Below are 5,725 nucleotides of genomic sequence, written 5' to 3'. Positions count from 1 at the left end.
ATTCCTTCTGATTGAGAAGGGCTAGTGTCCAATTAAATAGCTGTTGGTTACCTCCAAGGTAAATAATGTCACAGTTGCACCAGTCAGAAAAATAATAACACGCTACATAGTAATGTATAATAAAATAACATATAATTTAAAAGTGCATTCAGGTAACAGGTGATTAACATTTAATAAGTAAATGGCAGTCAGCGTGCGACAGTAACAGTAAATATGGACAGCACTTGATGAAGATACTTGATGTCTATCTCTGTTCTCCAGGAGCAGAAGGGACATACGACATCTCCAGGATCTAGAATTAAGACGCTAAGACATATTCCATAAATCAATAGTCAAGACTAAAGCTCAGTGGGAATTGAAAAAAATCACCAGAGAACTAAATAAAACCAAAACTGGGAAATAAGAATGAAAGTCCTGAGTGAAGAAATCAGCAGCCCAGGGCTGTGAGTGGAGAGAAAGCTTTCTACAGATGACACATCTCTCTGATTACCGATTTCCAGTTTAAAAGGAACGCATTAAATGTTGCTGTCAGCCTCTAGTCGCCGGTAAACATCAAACAGAAAAGCTTAGGCATACTGCAAGCTTCGGAATACTCAATTTCCTCCGTTATGCAGGGTTAGCGACATGGCCAGGTGACCAAATATAACTGGCACCGCCCTGCGGGGGCTGGCTGGTTGCTCAGCAGTAAAAGACAAGCAGCCATGCGCGGTCACGTGCCCCGTGGTGTTTGACAAGACCAACCCAGAGCTGAGATCAGAAACTCCCGCTGAGAGCAGCTTTCACTGGTCCCGTTCACGGACAGCAAACAGTTAAAACTCTAAAAAGGTGCTCCAGGGGGAGGGGGAAGGTGACTCACTTTATTCTAAACAGTGCCAGTGGAATAAATGGTGCTTCCAGAGTCCTTGCTTCGCATTTCCTGAAAGTAAGATTCTGTGATTTTGTCTTCTTTATCGGGTTTATTTGTTTGGGCATCGGGATTGTTATTGTTGTTGTTATAATAAAAACTGAACCGTTTTATGACCTGAATGCTAACCATCTGTGCCAAAGTTGTTTTTAAAAATCAATGGGCTATTCTGAAATGTTTTGGTGTCTGATGTGTAATATTAAATAGAGCAAGGTGTTGAATTAATATATACGTCTTTAAAATATGCAATCATGATGCTCTGCTGAGCCATTAAATGAGTGTGGGAATGAGCTGGAATTGACCAACAGACCGACTGTCAAGAGCTGAGACACTTCAGGACTGACTGGAATGCTTGTGCTGCCTGTGGAGTTATTTGCTTTGATGATGTAATTTGACAGTTTGGGGTTAACAATTTTTCCCGAGACTGCTTCCCAAGAGTGTCCACAGAACACTTTTGATGAATTCAACAAACTGGGTCTGTTGTAGGATCTCTGACTCTTCTGACATCATGGGTGAAATCAGAATGTGAAGTGGGTAGGCTCTCCCTAGGTCTCACAGCCTAACTTTGAATGCTCATCCTGGAGAAGTGTAGGAGCTCCCAGAGCAACAGGGGTGGAGCAAAACTTAATCTCTCTCCTTCTGCCTATCTCTCTGTGTCTCTGTCTCTGTGTGCCTGTCTGCGTGTCTTTCGGTGTATGTCTCTCTGTGTCTGTCTCTCTCCCTCCCCTCCTCTCCCTCCTCTTCTCTCTCTTCCTTTCCTCCTTCCTTCCCCTCCCCCTTTCCCTCTCCCCTTCCCCCACACACTTAAACATCGTGGATAATATTCACTCCACTGACACGGAGGATCCATGTCTTCAGTCTTTTTACACACACCAGGAGTGGACAGACAAGGGGGCAATTTTGAGGTACAAATAAAATCAACCAGAAGTTGCAGACAGATTGCAGTTGTCATGCACTGTGGGGCTGTGGGTGATTCTGTGTTGAGATCTCTATTTAGATAACTCTGCCACCCCAACAGTCTACACAGTCACCTCAAAAGTTATTCTCTCTGGATTATCTGGACTGAGAACCATCTGTGAGTCTCCTTAGCTCCCCCTCACTGGGCACAATTCTTCTCTGGGCATCCCTTCCTTTTCTCTTTCCATGAGTTGTCTCATTTCTTAGTCTGTCAGCCTTCCCTCCTTTAAAAGCCCTATGCAGGTTCCTCCTGTGGCAATAGGTCCTGAGCCTGGTTCAGCCATTGTATCTCCCGTTAGATTTGCTAGGACTTATCACCTGAGTATTTTCCAGAAAATACACCACTTGTGAGCTCTCTGCAGTGAACATGAAGAGGACTTCTGGTAAGGACCTGCCCACTCCTTGTTACTATGTTTCACCATGTGGTCTCCGTTCCTAGCACTTGATTCAGTTCTCAGGACTTAGAACCAAATGTATAGTATTCATGATGGAGCTACTGACTTTGTGGTCCAAAGCCCTGGGCCATTCGCATCCTTGGCATGCTTCCCAGACATCTGATAAGCATCAGATTCTGGAGAATCTTCTCTTCCATAATTCAGTTTAGGTATCCTATTTCCTCCCTCAGGGGGAAAAAAAAGCCTTTGAAGAGCGTTTACATCCCATAGTTTGAAGAAGAGGCTCACCAGAGCATGTTTGCACAGTATTGATTGTTGAAGTTGTAACAGGAGGTGGTGTTGTTATGCACTGAAACATCTTCTGCAAGACGTTTTACACTCCTGTTTAATTAAATATATATGCAAATTTCCTTATCAAATAACCCACTGATATTTATACACAAGCATGCATAGCCACACTCTCTAATATAGATGGTCTTCACCCAGCGTCGAATTAGCTAAAGCCATGATTTGTTATACTCCTGTGGGAAACCCTGTTCTGCTCTGCTAAGTAGTCTCTATGGCAGTATAATGCTGTTCTCTTCAGCCAGTTCTGGGTAAAGCCCCTGGGATGCTTTCCTGTGTACCTGCTCACACACAAGACAAAGGATCATCAATTCTCAATCCAGATGAAGCCAGTCCAAAGCCACTATAGGTAGAGAGAGAGTCTACCTTTCCCTCACAGATACAGGATGTCACCACAGAAACCACTATTCACTGGAAAGCTAATGTATTATTATTGATAGACATAAATCTATTTTTGCTTACTTCAGATTAAAAGTTGAGTCACATTTCTGCATAATAGCCAGGTCAGTTAGAATCTATCAGAGAGCTCATATATATAGACAGTATTTATAAAAATAAATCATAATAAAAGCTGTTAATTTTTTATAAAATAAATCACAGTTCTTTGGGAAAATGAACAGCAGCCATTAAAGATATATGAATACCTTTATAATATGCCTTGAATGGGACAGGGAATTGAGGGAAGGAAGATATCTTTATCAGTTCAGTAAAAATTGATAAGAATATTAAAAGTAGGATGAGAATAGAGGTAAATAAAATTAAACATAAAAATAAAACATGGTGAGACATTGCCCAAAGCAAAGATTCATACATTATTTAATTCACTTTTAAAATATTATTACCTATTAATTAGGTTTTAAGCAGCAGAACAGTTTGTCAGTATTTTAAGAATCAAATATTTAAAATATCAGCCAGTGTTTTAAAGTAAAGAGCTAGATAAAGGTGTGCACAGACAAATGTTATCCAGGAGAAACATGGGGTGCCCATGTTGTTTTAAGAAATCCAAGTGACTCCCTGCCACCACCACTGCATAGCTAGGATAGTGGTCCTGGTACTAAAGTGTTTCACCATCCAGTTCTACTCCTACAACAGTAGCAGAGACAGAGGAAGGCAAACAGACACAGCCCAGTCCTCCAACATCTACAGCAGCATCACTGTTCCCTTCTGTAGTCAAAACAGTAGTCAGCTTGCTTTCTTTATTGGCTATTTTATTTGTTTACCTTTCAAATGTTGTCCCCTTTCCCGATTTCCCCTCTGCTAGCTCCCTATTCGAGCTCCCTCCCCATGCCTCTATGAGGATGTTCCCCCACCCACCTACCCACTCCCACCTCACCCCTCAAGCATCCCTCTACACTGGGGAATCAAGCCTACACAGGACCAAGGGCCTCCCCTCTCATTGATGCCAGATAAGGCAATTTTCTGCTACACGTGCACCTGGAGCCATGGGTTCCTCCATGTATACTCTTTGGATGGTGGTTTAGTCTCTGAGAGCTCTGGGGAGTCTGGTTAGTTGATATTGTTGTTCTTCCTACAGGGATGCAATTTCCTTCAGCTCCTTCAGTCCTTCCCTTAACTGTTCCCTTGGAGTCCCAGTGCTCAGTCTGATGATTGGCTGCCAAGCATCTGCATCTGTGTTTGTCAGGCTCTGGCAGAGCCTCTCAGATGACCACTATACCAGGCTCCTGTCAACAAGCACTTCTTGGCATCAGCAATAGTGTCTGGGTTTGCTGTCTGAAGATGGGATGGATGCCCAGGTGGGGCAGTCTCTGGATGGCCTTTCCTTCAATCTCTGCTCCACTCTTATTCCCTGTACTTTCTTTAGACAGGAACAATTCTGGGTTAAAATTTTTTTGAGATTCATGAGTGGCCCCATTCCTCAACCAGGGACTGTGACTATCCCCTGGGTATGGTCTCTACGGGTTCTATCAAGTGATACTCAGAAGGCAGAGGCAGATGGATCTGTGTGTTTGATGCCAACCTGTTCTACATAGCAAGTTCCAAGGTTTACAGAAGAGAACCTGTCTCAAAAAACCAAAAGAACTTAAAACTTGACCCATGAAGAAAGTTTCATAGATACAAGCAAGAGTTTTAAAAAATTGGCCTACTGATGTAACCTATTGACAGTAGCAGATTCTATTAAATATAAATATCAGGATATGGTAAAACATTTGCTCAAGTGCAAAAGTAAGATACAACACAATTATGAATCAAAACTTCAGGAATGTAGGAAAAAATGGTCATTCTATATCCTAATAAAGACTTGACCAATAATAAAGAAAATGCCACGCCTAATGGTGAAATGTTCATGTATCTCTTAAATTGGGAAGATGTTTTAGCTGGGCTATTCTCATGTAAGAGAAGAGGCCAGGATGAACTCTTTATGAATTTGAAATTTTTGTTGAGCCACACAGACCTAGCCTGGGACATCCAAAGGCAGACTGAGCTGAATGATTTTTGGTTTTTATTTTTGTTTCAATGTTTCATTACACTCTACTTGTTTCTGTTTGTTTGTTTGTTCATGGTGAGAAGACACCATTTTATTTCCCTGACTGTTCATGTGAGTTTATGAATAACACAACAGATTTTTAACCTGTTTTATTTTAATCAGTCTCAGAAATGATTCATCCCTCTGTAGCTCACATATTCGATGGCATGGCATGAATCACAAATAATTCCATAACAAGATAAATGAAACCTTTCCTATAATTTTAGTAGGAGTTCAGGTTTTGTAGGGTCTCTGAGTCTCCCTTAGAAGCCTGTTTTTTTCTACTGAGAGACAGCAAGGGAGTGGTTCTGGGTGGAAGGGGAGGTAGGGAGGAGCTGGGCGGAGTAGAGAGAGAGATCAGGATATATCATCTGAGAAAACAAGAGTAATAAAATACATATGTGAGTTTCATCCAAAATTTGATTAAATTTAGAGAAAGTTCAGTTTGAAAGGCTAACTACCAATGTATATGCTACAAGATATTAGGCCCTAAACTATGTTTATTTAGGTATTTAAATATTATATTCAGAACTATATTAATTTTCTGTCCCTGTCTCTGACTCTGTCTCTGTCCCTCCCCCCTCCTCCCTCCCTCTCTCTCTCTCTCTCTCTCTCTCTCTCTCTCTCTCTCTCTCTCTC

General features: G+C 41.6%; 1 protein-coding gene across 1 annotated transcript in view; it reads left to right on the top strand.

Moving 5' to 3' along the window:
* The first annotated feature begins 834 nt into the window (after window positions 1–834).
* The window catches only part of LOC114615574 (ATP-binding cassette sub-family A member 8-B), a 74,311-nt gene continuing 69,420 nt past the window's right edge, over window positions 835–5,725 (top strand). Inside the window, exon 1 of the mRNA XM_028761269.1 lies at window positions 835–922. The gene's annotated coding sequence lies outside the window, so the exon portion shown is untranslated. The remainder of the gene's footprint in view (window positions 923–5,725) is intronic.

Source organism: Grammomys surdaster, unplaced genomic scaffold (assembly GCF_004785775.1).
Source record: "Grammomys surdaster isolate TR1022 unplaced genomic scaffold, NIH_TR_1.0 126906, whole genome shotgun sequence".
In the NCBI taxonomy this organism is placed as follows: Eukaryota; Metazoa; Chordata; class Mammalia; order Rodentia; family Muridae; genus Grammomys; species Grammomys surdaster.
Note: the sequence above shows the minus strand (reverse complement) of the source record. Positions and strands in the feature narration are given on the sequence as shown.